We start from the raw sequence: 15,380 nt of genomic DNA on the forward strand, positions 1-15,380 counted from the left end.
TGCTAGCAATATCCTCCCTTTTGGATCCCCCTCGCTTTCAGCAGGATTTTAGCTAGACAGTTCGCTGGCTTGCATACTACCGTGCCGATGTACGGGCTTCTTCTAATGGCTCGATCCTCTGTAACGCCTTACTGTAAAATTGGCTTTTTTTTTTATTTGTACTCTTTCTCTACTTTCACTCTATCTTTTGAAAGCGAGATGTACCCATATGTTTTGTGCCCCATTAGTATAACTTACCTATTTTCTGGTAGGTTACAGCTCGCATGTCTCCGTTGATCCGTTCATTTATACAAGAAAAATCTGTATCTCTTGAAGATTCCCGAGGACACTCTTTTCTCGTTGGTGGTTCATCATTTGTTATTTCAGAAAACCAAAAACTTTGCGTAAATCCAGTAAGATAGTCATGCTAGTCAAGATAGACGCTTGCAAATCTATTGAACGCTGGCTTCTGCTCTTTTGCTTTTCGGCATTTGATAAAATCTTTTTAATGGCTTCTTTCATAAACCGGGCCTACCGGATTCGTATTGAGAATTTCTCAATAAGCGCGTGACTCTCTCTTTCAGTATCCCCGTCAATCCTCTATTTATGATAGCTTTGAGAGCTTTTCCAATCGTATCGAGTAAACAAATTGGGCGGCACGTTCCGGACTCTGTGTAACGTTTTATAATGAGGACGAAGAAGCTCTTTCCACATCTCGGAATATCTTGTTTCATGCCATATGTCGTCCGTCCGTCATGCATGTCAAAAATTTCGGCTTCTCCTCCAGGAGCATCATACCGATTCGACTGGGACTCGCTCTAGACCGAATGCTTTGCTCGTAGGGAGTGCTTTAATTACCGCCCCATTCTCTGCTTGAAAGGTAAAGGAAATCTTTTGGTTCTTCTTGGCTTGAAAACACCCTGTTAGCCGCTTGCTTTACCAATTCGCTTAAAAGCCACCGTGGTTACCTCAACTTACTCACAACTATTTTGTAAAGTTTTTTTTTTACATATGTTGTTCTCTATCTCTTCACATGATTCCTTCCAGTTCCTGTCTTTTCTTTGCCTGGAGTCTTGCCTTTTTTTTTTTACGGTTCGTAGCTTCGGGGCAATTCCTTTGCGGTTTTTCTGCATGCCACTGTATGTATATATATATATATATACACTCTATAGTTGAGTAATTTCTGGTCCTTTTTTGGACAAAGCAGGAATATGACAGGGTGTCGTATCGTAAAGAAGCTGAATTTGTTATTAAATGGCTATATGGTTCCTTTATAGCCACACACATTTAAGTGCCCGAACACTAAAATTAGTGACGTTTAGAACGTAGATGACGTTGAATCTGTTAAGGAATTATTCATAATGTTTATCAGCCAGAAACTTAAAAATGTGGCAATGATGTTAAGCGACGTCAATCTGAACTATTATCTGAGGTGGTATCTTCCCGTGTAGAGTCCAATATTTGTACAAACTAGCTATTCTCCAAACACCCAGTGACATCTGTTTAGTAATCTATAGAACTTTAATAAGTTGAAGCTGAACAAATTTCAGAATCAATTATTGCTTTCAAGATCGACAAACAGGCATTGTCAAATGGGTTCTATTTCAGTGTACCGTTTGAGAAGTATAGGAAGAAGCTTACGACAACCTCAATAGTAACCCTTATCGCCGTAACATCAAGTGAGACGAAGCTTACACAACGACCCAAAGGATTATAACTCGGTCGCCCTCTTAGGATATCTTTAATATAGGGATCTGTCTGTTGACATCGGTTTTTATCAGATCTTGCCCCAGGGCTTCGACGTCAATCAACCTCCACCGAGTCCGATACGTTCCGTGCTCGCCTTTAAACTACTGGCTTGTAATGGACCTCGAAACCCAAGCTTCGCTAAGAACTCGCTTTATTTGCGCCGAATATGGTAGGCACAAAATGTATAACATGTTTCTCAATCCATAAAAATTAGATAACTTTGACCTTGTTTGTGTATATTGCTGTTGTCTGCGCCACTCAACACTCGATTATAAATATCCATATCCAAACACTGCCAATGACAAGATAAAGATAATAGTAAAAAGCTACTAAATAACGACTCAATAAGCGATTCTTTCAGAATTTCGAAGTGTCCGAGGTCAAAGTTAACTACGAAAGATCAACCTCGTTGAATATATTAATTCAGGCCAGTTAATTTGAGGAATGGGTAGTCATCGCTAAAACTAATGCCATTAACGCCAAAACACACGAAGATGTATGGTTCTTTTTCGCGTTTCTCACCTCATATCCATTAACACTTTACTTTATGTATAGGTATTTAGATATCGCAAATGGTCAAAGCTATGATATAAGGATAATAGTACATTACAAATGCGTCAAAAGTTCGCTCGAAGCAATTGTTCCTAATGCATATGAGCCTAGTGCAAATGATTTTCTTAAATTTCCGTTTATCAGTGTTTATGTAAGTAACACTGGGCTGTTATGTAAGTAACATATGGGACAAACTTTTACCGACGGAAAAGCAATGGACTTCTCGGTACCAAAGTTAGGCCCCAAATGTTTGTTCTTGGCCTCCTTCTATTTTGTTGGAAGGTAACAACGGCGAATCTAAGGAACTAGAAAACTTTAGAATAAGAGGCAGAAACATGAAAGTAGTACTCTAACAAACCAGACACTAGTTTCGAAACATTCGTTCTGCATTCAGATCATTTGGAGCATGACGATCAGAAGAAAACCATAAACTCTGGTCATCGACGTAGAGGAATATGAGTTGAAGATTTATTAAGAAGGGCGTAGAAGCCATCCTTGATGATTCCGGAATTTGTATACAGATACTGAAAGCTGTCTCTGCAAGCTTATTTATCGCTTATAGGTTCGTCCACGTCTGAGGTCATCCATCACTTAGGCTTTTTTCATTTTTCTCTTTACTTTTTTAACTTTTAGACCTTTTTGTCTTCAAGTGCCCTCGGATTTTTAAAACTTTTTAGCCCGTTGTTAACCCGAACATTAGACTTCTTATGTGATCCATATTTGAGAAAGATCTCGACCAGTATATATCTACTAACAGCGCAGCACTACTATTAAAAAGCTAGTAGAGATTTGAAGAAATCATTTTAGTAAAGGACATGTAATCATTTTCGCTGCCGGATTCAAGCCGTTATCGAAGCGAGTGGTCTTTACATTGGTTGAGCACATCGTAAGCGTTGTTTCTACTGGCAGATGCAGACAACTTATTTGTCCTCATCTAGATGCAGCTTTTAGACAAGCCATACCAATTTTGTACCAATCTTACCCTGTAGTAACTATATTTTTTTAGAGCGGGAATACGTGCCTTCAAAATAGTAATTTTAGGGGCGTGATAAAACTTTTATCGCAGACATCATTCGATATCGCATTTTTCTAGCAGTTATCCGTAGACCGGAGCGTGTCCCGTTTATTCTTGTTGTTATGTGTTCATCGTTTTATCGATATGGGGACAGAAACGACTCGTGGAAGGAACGCATTATGTTATTAAAGATACGACTAAAACAGTTTACTATTGATGACTAACTGAACTAGCGTTTATATTAAGGTGCCTGTATAGAAGTAAATCTCTCTCTCTCTGAACTTCGTTTGTTACCCAGTAGAGTCTATGAGACTAGAAGAAACGAGCCTCTTACCGCTTCGGCCACACCGATCGGCTGATTACATTGGCCACCAATCGAGTCATTTGAGAGAACTGATGAGCATAGCGTCCTTTTATGCTGGAGATTACTTCTTAAATACGTAAGATAAAACGAATTGTCTAGCATAAAATCCCAATTATGCTTTTTATCTCCTGTAACTTACTAAGCATTTCAAGTAGCATAAGGCTTGCTTTATACTAGGCCGCGACGATATTCGACCTTGTTAGCTACTGAAGGCAAACGAAGTCTATTTCCTCATATGTACATTACTGAGCTGATGCATTATTACTGGTATATTATTACCTCTGACATTAACCTAGTATATGAACCGCATATGGCTTTAGCCCTAGTGAATATGTGCAAAGAAACGCGACATTTTTGTTTAATCCACCAATATAGGCCATTTGACAGTTCTTACCAACGATGTCCGTACCTATCAGATAGGACACACACTCTCACACCTAAGATAATTATTACTTGAAGCAACCTAGCATTTTTCATTCAACCGATTATGCATTTAACTTCGGATTTTTCAGGTTAACAAGTGTGGTAATAGTTGTCCAATCTCCAATGGCCATCCCTAAGCAAATTCAATAATGCTTGGATTATAAGCGCTCCCGTCGTCGGTAAACAAGCCCCACTTTGTGCTTGACCACGATCGCATAATCTGAAATATAATTTCCTCGTTTTGAATTGCAGAGTTAGGGGATATTAGATCCGCCTGTTTTAATCAGAAGTTAACGACATATAGCTCGGCTTTCTACTGTGAAAACAAAAATCTTTTAAAATATAGGCAACATATATATATATATATATATACACACACACACACACACATATCCTTGCCTATCTACGCTTAGTATTTCGGTTTTCCTATAAGATCGACATTTTGTTCGCTATATTAAGGTTTTTTGTGCGTTCGAGTGTTTATTCTGGCTGCATTGGGTCTCCGAAACAGATCTTAGTGTGTATGATAAACCACTCACTGAAGGAAACTGATTTGGCTAACAGCTTAGAGACGTCCCATTTCAGATGTCTTCTCAAGAGACCGACTCCACTACATCTGCCAACGGCTGAAGCCTTTGCTATTTCTACTTCGTTTTTGTACGCAATTTGCCTGCCACCGGAAGCACGCATATCTTCAACTATATGTGAGGGCTGCTCTGTTTTGATCTATTCGCTGATCAATGTATCCTTGGCAAAAATAATAGTTATTCGTATCGGAACAAGTTTCCTTCCCAAGACATCAATTACATGCCAAAGGGCAGATCGGATATAGTGCGGACCGTACCTATAATGGTAATCAGTGCAACCGACGTCAAAATGTATCGCCCAAGATCCACAGTTGCCACATTGCAGATATGTACCTCTTAGCAACAGCCTGATGATAATAAAGAACAACGTTGATAAAAGTATAAAAGTATACGATTCGTGCAAGACAAATTAAGTGCAGTATAAGTACCTCCTTATCGCACTTTTAATGACATGTAACATTAATTAATGTCGTTATTCTCGTCACATTCAATATATAAAAATATTAACATGATAAAAAGAGAGTTTCGGAATTAAAATGAATACACCACACAAATTTTTCGATTGTTATATACCAGAACCATGCATTCTTGTGGAGTGGTAACGTGTTTGATTACGAAATTCTGGGTCAGGAGATGACCTACGTTCCAGTCCTAGCACAGATACATTTATTTTCTGAAAACACTTGGTAATTATAATTAATTTAATTATTACCGCTAAATAATATTTCTTCAAAAACACTGTATATGGCTGGAAAGCGTTTACTTTACGGCTTCTGGTCATCGTTTTAGTTAGATCACCGAAGCTCAGCTTGAGCTTAGGACAATAGGTTTTTAGGGCGGTGAAAAACAACGTTTTCTACATTGCTCATTTGCCTTTTACTGTGACAACGTGGGGTGGCGCAAACAACGAGGACTCTATGGCAGAAAGTATTGCGTAGAGATAGCTTATTGCTCGAAAAGAACGTTATCTACTTGGAACTTGCTCCGCTTTACCTGTTTTGGTCAACGAGAATCACCGTGGATGACTTTTGAAGAGATTATTTTTCAGTGAGTCTATGTCTTTTAGTGACAAAGTGCACTCTGTGCAGGACAAATTTGGCTCCGCAACTTTCTAACAACGGGCAAAAGTCGGCTTCCTAAATTTGCTTCCTTCGCATTAGTCGACACAACTCAAGGTCGATTGAAACTAAATAATGGCAGCATCCTTAGAAAGATCTTTTCAGCGGTATATTAACTGGACAGGCAATAACCAGCGCAATAGTAGTAATTACTTTCTTATTAGTTTAGCTACATTAATATTTATTTTCAAAGCTCATTTTGGTTAAAATGCGCTTAATTATACAAAACCCGCCTGACCCTTCAAGGTAAAGAAGCCCTCCAGTACGCTGTATGCTGATACTCCCGTCTGCTCCTATATAGCCTGATGTTTAAGTTGTGGTTAGCCTCAAACGAAGGCAACGCTGGCCTTAATTGGTCGTTATAGGCGAAATTGAGGCGGGATAAAGCCTAATATATTCAGCAGACGAAAGACTTATTTTGCTTATTCATGCAAATTGTTCACTAGATATAAACTACAATATATAATATGGCTATTACTAAGCAGATTAATAATATGTGAGCTGGTCACCATAGTCAAGACAAGAAGTTTATCACAACTGTATCATGGGTTTAGTTTGTCAAATTTCATTTATTTATCTTCGCTAATAGCATTCAAGGACCTTTTGTGTACAGATCATGCAATAGTTCAATATCAAAGAAACCGTATATAGAACCGTTTAAGACGCTTTGCGTCATACGGGTTGTGCGAGTCTTGTTAGGTTAACAAAACTAATTCAGAAGATTTGCTTGATGCTTAGATTGCTTGATGATGATGACGAAAGATGGTACCAAGGGGGAAACGACATGACATCGTTCATAATTTCTTTCGCATCTGGAGCACCTACATTTGTTATTAAATTTTGGTAGCCTAGTTTCCTTACGGTGGAACCCATGTACGGAAAACGAGTGACGTCATGACTGTTTGGCAGCTTCGTCTCTTGCCACTTACTGTTTCTCATCGCTCTAGAAGTAAATAAATCCCATAGTGTTCGCGAAAGTCTGCTCCTAGTTCTGTTTCCGTTTCTGCAACGACGTGCTTTCTTGGGCATTAGTGACGAGTCGTCTAGGAAATACACGAAGCAATTTCGGGTGACTATGTGTAGTTTCAGTGTTCTTTCGGAAAAGGAGGCTTTAACGCGATTCAACTGTTCGAGGTTCTCCAATATAAGATCTTTCCAAATGACGCGTATCCCATGACCCGCAATTGGAGTCGAACAAGTTAAGAGTAATTGGACAGACAAAAGATGAGACGATTTGATGTGGCCTGCTCGTACCATTTAGTGACGTGTGCAGTGAGTTTCCTGCCGTTCGAAGGGACATCTAGGGTACAGAAGGTGGTTTAGATAGGCAAGAGAACAAGATGTCAGTGACCGCTGTTTTGGTGCGTCATTTATACTTCATCGCTTCCTTCTCATCAGGGGTTATAGACAGTCTAAAATTTGCGATTGCCAACTGGAGTCGGGCTAGAGCTTGCTGCACTTGGAACTTATTCAACTCATATATGGCTAAGCGACTTTGACTGATTGGCTCTGCCTTCTTATTTGATCAGTAAGACCCATAAGACTTGAATTAGGTTGCCCTTCTGAGGCACGCCAGGTGCCTGTGTGCAGTTACTGTGTTGTTAGCGGTTACTCTGTTTTACCGTAGAATTGCAGTGAACAGATTGAGAACATTCTTAGGGGCACCCATCTCAGCTGGCATGAACATACCTTTGAAATTTGATGAAAATCGAATGAAAGACTGCCTTGAAATCGACAAACACCACATATGGCCGGTGCTCTCTTGACGTCGACCATCAACGTCCTGCACGTCGTTTCTTTAGAGCGTTCTTTCCGGAACCCACGTTGCCTCGTTGGGACGATAAGTATGCTTTTTAGGTAGTTGCCCAACCTTTTAGTCAGCAAGCCGGAGAACAGGTTAAAACAAACGCTTTTCCTTGCTATTCCCTGCAACGATGACGGTTGGGTCATGCTGGCTTTAGGGACCATCAGCAGGGTACCATTTCTCCACTGAGCTGAAGGTATACAAGTACGTGAACATCGATTGAATAGTGCCGTCCACCACGGTTCCAGAGTGGCGGCTCCTTTGGGATGCTCGTTGCAAACGCTACCTGGACCGGCGAATTTCTTACTGCGTAGGCTTTCAAATTGACATTTGCTTGCATTTGTTTCCTTTTTTTTTGCATTGTACTGAGATCCCCTTTTCCCATACTGCGGCAAAAAAGCACTGCACGTGATATCGTATCTCTCGGCGCAAACGTCTTTGAATACTGACTTACGAGGGCCGAGAAGTCAGTATGGCATGACGCCGAGCTGCCGAGATGCGTTAACTACATGTGTGGTTGGCTAATAACAAGTAGCTAGCTATTCAAGATATTACTATCATATTTGTGACACATACATTTTTTGATATACCGTCCTAAATATGGGCGCGAAAGGGTATAATTCGGGTTGCGCCTTGACCATACACCTGAAGGCTATTCGGACCCTTTTGGTAAGGCTTCATATATAGCTGAAATACGATTCACGCTTCTAAGAAAGACAAAAAGGCTGTACTGTGAAATAGAGAACTTTAGCCACGTGCTGCGCATAAGTTTCGGAGTCATTATTTAGGAAGGGGAATTTCATAAATTCGTTATAGGAACTTGTCCGAATCTAGGCGTCGAGGTTGAGTTTGGGGTCTGATAATCTGCAGAAACTGCAACTTGGACAAAAAAGTTTATCGGTATTGGAATCTGAGCACAAACTCTTCCGTCCTATGATGAAAATAATTTCCACTGTGGGACCCTATTCCTGGTTGTGTTCGTAACAAATATATAAGTGCATGTCCTAGAAAGTTGGTGTCGAGGTGGGACTGATTACTTAGCAACCAGAATTTGCTTGCGTATCTTTAAGAGTCATAGTATCGCTTGGGTTTAACTGCATTCATTTAAGGAGAGCTAGAATGTCAGACAATACTCTCAGTCCACTAACTAGTTTCTTCACCAGTACGTACGTTGATTCCTAATCAGCTGGCCGAACATAGGCTGCTACGAGACCTAGTCGCTGGCCGCGTAATGCAATGACGTTAGCCTCCACTAAGCACGGCATGAAGTCGCCTGTTTTAGGATTATAGAAAACGGAGATTACCCGGCGTCCTGGTTTATTGCTCTTCGTTGCACAAAATTTAAGCATAAGTCCTGCACAAAATAGAGACGCATTAGGTTAAGGGGGCTCTAAATGCCCAAATCTCTAGTAGCCCAAGAATGTCTATACTGTTCAGGGCTTACAGAGAAAGAAGCAGTTCCGTTGCGCAGGCCTTAGCGTCTCCCAAAGATATAGCCTTGCTCCAAGTTTTTCGTGGTCGTCTTCGCAAACAGCTGCGGTGATTCAAGGTATTGCGTACTGAGCCTATTCTCTAGTTCTCAATGTTGCCAAAACCTGCCTTACAAAGTCCGCGACTGTTGGGGCAGAACCTGTGGGTTGCAGTCCAACTGTTCGGCTTTTTTCTGTCTTGCTCATCGGCAGTTGTTTAGGGGTGGCGTTGCCTCGCTGTGATTTGGCCTTTTGATACTGACACGGCTGCTGGAACGTTCGGTTCTAGCAGCGGCTGAGCATCTTCTGACTCCTGGCCCTCTCGGTTCTGAGGATTTTAACGCCTAAAAGAGATTTCATCCTCCTGGCAATGTTGTAGGCAATCTTCCTGGCCATCTCATTTTTATAGCTGTACCATTCATTTTCGTCTATTGAGTACGGTAATATGGAGAGCGAAATAGCCGAAATTTTGCATTTTATTTACCCTTTTTTTTCGCAATCATTTGCTGTTTTATTGTTTTGGCCGACGAGGGTAACGGACAGCATAAGCACTGTTAATCCGGACCGCAAAGTAACTAATCGATTCGGAAAATTCTTCGCCTTGCTGATATTTCTATTTTCCTCAAATTCCATGTAGTAACTCCATATAAAAAAGTGATAACTAACCTGTAAAAACACCGCAACAGACCCATCGGTGCTGTTAGTATATACCTTTGCTTTACATACGGCACTGTCTGAATAGTCATTGATTTTTTTCCTAGGAGGAATCTCTTCCGTACGGAGGGCCGACCACTAGCGCTGTTCTTCGTGGCGAAAAAGAGGTCGGGCCGTTATGATGTCTCCCGGAGATATTTCGCATTTAACGGTCAGCCTTCCTCATCGGTGCCAGAAGCCTTTGTTTTGCTTGCAGGTTTTACACTCGCCCTCCCGATTACATTACTTGAAAGGATAACAGCGTGACGAAACTCAATGATTCATTCTTCATCGCGCACATGCCCGCCCAATTCAAAAACTGTTCTATGTACCGGTCTAATGTTGACACTAAGCATGCTTTATATCGCCACTTTCTTACTGAGTTCATCGACGGGTTAGCCTCATCTCTAGCCTTGCGGGCAACGTGTATTGCTCCGTTACATTTCGAATAGACATTGCCTTGTGGACACCCATTGCGTCTCGCGTAAACATCTACACCGCCTAGTTGCGATCTTTCCAGGCTCGATGACTGCTATAGAGAATGCAATTTTGAACGTTAGTGGCTACCTTAGCGAATCCAGACTGTGGATCGTCGATTGCTGTTGTTGTTTTTCAATCCAGTAGATCAACTGTACAGTTGACTCGCGTTTATTATCGGTTCTGGTAATGTTCTACTTGGGCTGAAGTGATTTCCACTACCCCCTGGTGCCTATCCGGGGGTGAATCGCGCTTAATCGACGGAACGTAACACTGCCATTCACTTTTCTAATCCGCTGCTGTTCTTTAACATTACGGTTTTATAACAGTTAGACAATGGGGAAACAAAGATGCGTTTGTCATACAACTTTAGTTAAGTAAGTTGCTGTATATAAATGGTGTACACAGCAATACGCTAGCCGATCGGTGCCGATACTTTTTAAACCTAGTTGTTATGACAACTAATAAGATTCAGCAATTCCAATAAACCGTTATAATGTTGAAAAAGGCTTCTAATGGTATGTACAATACGGCGTAAGTATGCGTATACAGGCTTAGAGCATCGTGTATGAGCATCGGCCTATGCATTTTACTAGCATGTAGATTAATTAGAAGCTCACTTTGAGCTGCTACATGAGGCTCAATGAAACTTAAAGTATTACACAAGGTATTTGATCTAATATTAAAAAAGTGGATTTTGAGATCTACTTTTTGAACTTAGTTAAGTGGACGTACACTTTGTTGCCACTGTTGCAAGAGTGACGCAGTAGAGAGCAGACACATATTGATTGCACCTTTTGAAGAAAAGTTTCTGTTGAGGGGACTGAAGTAGCTCACTAATTTTGTATAAGATCTGTACTGTTCAGCTATTTGGCTTATAAACATATGTTTTTTTTCTTCTCAACACTTTTTCGATACACTCTCTTCAAGTCTTGATGACAGGAATGTAAGTTATTAATATGTCAATAGCCGATCTATTCTTCTTCTAGACTTCTACGCAGAACCGATCTGGCCAGCAAAATGCTTTCAATTAAGGTTTCAGAGGCCTTTTTTTTTGTTTAAGTGCATTACTTTGACAGCGGCGCAAAAGTAATAGCAGAGACCGCACTCTTAAAAATAATAGAATTGTGTTTAGGAGTTTGCTATAGCTAATTTGGCTTTCATAAGTGTCGGTTTCTTCTACATGCTAGAGTGGCTCAGTCTTGAGACAGAGCTTTTCACAAACACAATCCAGCATTGGAAGCGATTTATACGTTATAACATGCTATAGCAATTTCTCGTATATAAAAGCGACGCACTCTTTATGAATAGTTAGAAAATTTGTGTATGAAACGTACTTGACTACTTTACACTGTGTGTGTACCTCCCACAGAGGCAGGATGCTCCCCAAGTGCGCTCAAGAATGGCGACAAAGTGTCAAAAACGTGGCTCATCGAAACAGCAGAGCAAAAAAAAAGCTGAAAAAATTGTTGTAGGTCTGAAGTAAGATTTAAAGACGCGTTTACTACTTATGATATTTCGTACGCTATCCACGATTAATTTCCGTACTTTCTTTTTCTGTTAAACTACGTTGAAACTGGGCTTACAATGCCCGCCAACGATCGAAAAGGTAAAGCAAGTACCATGTATTATGTAAACCGTGTCATAATCCCTAACATCTAATATACCTTTCGACCTTTTACATCCGGTATTTAGACCGTTAAGCATCGCCTTCGGCGACTAGTCCCCAGTACTAAACGGATTGTTTTTATGCCCAATTTTGAACCTAGGTCTCCATGTCTCTATGTTTAACGAGTAAACAGGTTCCCCCTGCACTGTCAGGCCGACCGTGTCCAGTATACAACGTAATACAGGCCGATGTAACTAAATGTAGACGCTGTTAAAAGGACAGGCCCTATCTTAATCCACTTCGTGCACCTTATTTTTGAAACGTTTTTGCCCTAACAAATGAAAGTGCAGAATCATGGAGTTCTGGCATCGTAATTATAATTACGTAACGTTGTTTTATTCTATGCTAAAGCTTTCTACTAAACATTCTAAAGCTTTATCACGGTGTTATCCAGCTTCCCTTCGATATTCCGTTAAGATGTACGTGCACAGCCATTTTTTGTTATGATTCGGTGACGGACCATCGATTGTCCAGCGGCCGGCGTCGTCGACCATAGCACCATCATCGTGCCAAACTGTTCATGTTACCTTCATAAGGCCAAACATGGGCTATTGATATTAGACAAGATAATCCGCAAATAAAAGCAATAATAATGAAGATCAGCGCAGCCAAACCATATCATAGAAAATAAAACACTTGATGTCGCCGACACAAGTACATACAGGAAATGCGAGTTATAGAGTACCCTTAAGTGGCATTAACTCTCTGTGTGACCCTCGTCCAGCCATGAAGGGATTAAAACGAACTGAATATTGAGGTCATTTATTTATTTAACTTTTTAAAAAATTAACTAAATTAAGCCACGTTTAGTTACACTATACATCTTTATCTGAGGAAAAATATTTATGTAACATAATAATAATAGATCACTATAAAGATGACCGCGTATATTCTGTCTTTTAGCGAATTTTTTTATTCTATGTAAATTATTTTTAATTCTTTATGTATATTTTGGTGTTTGATTTAGAAGGTATTTATCGTAATACAACGGGAAACGTTTCGTCTAGTCACTCGCCTAGCTACTATCATTGCTATTGCTGTTTTACTAGTCGTTGAAAAATAGGACAATTAAGGCAGTAGGTATGCTTCAGTTCTGCTATCCTAGGACTTTTAGGAACTAACTCTCAGTCCTAGTCGGTGGAAGGGTGAAGCGGGACCGAAAAAGAGAGGGTCCTGCTCGCGACATAAACAAAGTTTGTAGATCTTGCCGAAGTTACTGGTTTTGCATGGTATTCCGTTTGGTTGAGACTTATGCTATAATCACAGCCGCGTGTCCATGAATAACGACGTTCCGCTATAATTGGTCGGACATGTGGTCGGCTCTTCGGGTTATCGGTCGGCGACTAGGAAAGAAATGGGTAACGCTAGACGAACAATTGTCGCAGGATAGCTACTATTATTAGTTAATAACATCAAATCCAGCATGCCGTATTTCGATTCAATCGATATTTCCTTTCAAAGAGGAATCAACTTATAGTCGCAAATATTCGGAAGCTATAAGTGAATCTTGCTTTTTCAAATATCTTCAAGTAAATTTTCTCAGATTATGAGTTACTAATAGACCCAGATAATTTCTGATTTTGCACTTACTGTATGAGTAAACAGGCAGGACGTGAATCGGCAAATTTATGCTTTTATCGGTAGCCAAAATTGATCCAAGCAACTATAAACGTTGAACGTAAGGAACTCGGGGCATTCTCAACTAAGTTACGGGTTAGATCATGTAGAGGATCGATTTTAATTAGAATTAAGTAGAAATTTGTAGAAAGGACAAATTAAAAATAGTCTCTCATCGCACGTTCCGTAATCTCCTTCCATGTACCTGCCATCATAATTATCAAAAATCTGCTAAAGTTCAATTAGCGAGACTAGTCGATAGAATCAAGTTCGCTATGGGTTTCATCAATGACTTGAAAAGCAGTTTAAACGAAAATAGAGAATTAATTAGCTCAGCATTTGTTAAATGTTTCTTTTATATAGAATTTTTTTATTTATTTTTAGAAGATTTTGCTCAATCTTTAGTTACGGTGACAATCACCCTCTTCAGAATGTACAACTCAGCAGCACAGAGTCAAAGAAAATAGTAGCTGCTCCTGCATAAGCTTACAATTAGAATTTATTATTTTGCTTTGTCTAGAAAGAAAACTTTCTTATCCCCTAATTCTCCACTAACTAAATGCCACATAACTGGCCGGCTACCATGTAAAAATATATGACTTTTGAGCGTGCCTTCGCATGGCCTAACCGTCCAGTAGTACGCTATAATTGCTCGCTACAATATGGTTTTGACTTCAGCAAGCAAAAAGATATATGTAAACAGAAGCTAGGGCCACGTCATCAGGTTTAGCAAACTGGCCGTCAAGAAAAAACGAATTATATGGGTTTATGACAGACCTTTATATCATAGACAATTATATGGGATTTAATTTTCACTCTTCATCCTTTCATAGGATAACGATTCCATCTGTGAGCCTTCTATGCTCAGTAGCCGCCTTCCAGGATTGAAATTTTACCGCCATGTCAGTAGTATAAAACACCACGATGTTTTCTACGGCCTCAGCTATATGCTATGGCTTTATGCTTACAAGGTATCTTTTCAAGTAAACTATTAAGATATTTGTTAAGGCATCCCGAAACATCAACCCGTGATTGGACAATATTTTTTAATAAGGCCGTTGCTGTGGAAATTATCAAACGTTACATCGGAAAGGCAACGCCCGAGGGTTTCATTTCGGTTTTGCATATATTCATGCTACTGGAACCGATCTCAAGATATAGGTTAACAAAAAGGGAGAAGCAACATACATTTTTATTTTTCGTTGTGCCTTTTTGATTCCAAATAAACTGATATATACACCGATGGTGAATTTCATTAATGGAATGTTTGACTTATTTTAGCCAATAAAAATAGGGCCAAAAATAAGGCAGCCTTTCGTTAAGGACTTTTTTTAACCCATGTCCGAACGATCACATAGGAAACTTATTCTTATGGTTTTTTTATACAATTTATTTCTTATATGTTCATAGTGAGGGACAAATTACTTTGAAAATGTATGATCGATCAAAATAAATTTATTCATCCTTGCTGGGAATGATTAAACACTTTATATTTACAGGTCAACAACACAATGTCACAAGCCCAGAGTACAATACAAGACTATTAAAATACCGGGTCGCATTACACTTGTCTAGTACCATTCGTGAATCCGACATCGTAATGGACAAAAACTTGGCTGCAAGTTTGTTAGTTATAGATATAGAAAAGCAAATGACACCCAAGACTTTCGCCAGGTTTCAATTACTTGGAACATTCTTTTTAACTGGGTTCTTACATGTTTTTTTTGACTTGGGTTCTGTTTTGTTGCAACTTTGTGGGCTAGCCTTTCTCCAGTCCAATGGTTAAGGAGTCAAAGGAGAAATTGTTTTGTCGCTGGTCAGTTGAACGAGCAATCCGCCCACAACCAAACAGTATTGACGGCTA

General features: G+C 39.8%; 1 protein-coding gene across 9 annotated transcripts in view; it reads left to right on the forward strand.

Moving 5' to 3' along the window:
• The window catches only part of CASK (peripheral plasma membrane protein CASK), a 322,381-nt gene that overhangs the window by 228,819 nt on the left and 78,182 nt on the right, over positions 1-15,380 (forward strand). The gene's annotated exons all lie outside the window — the stretch shown is intronic.

Source organism: Varroa destructor, unplaced genomic scaffold (genome assembly GCF_002443255.2).
Source record: "Varroa destructor unplaced genomic scaffold, Vdes_3.0 BEIS01000001.1, whole genome shotgun sequence".
Taxonomy (NCBI): domain Eukaryota; kingdom Metazoa; phylum Arthropoda; class Arachnida; order Mesostigmata; family Varroidae; genus Varroa; species Varroa destructor.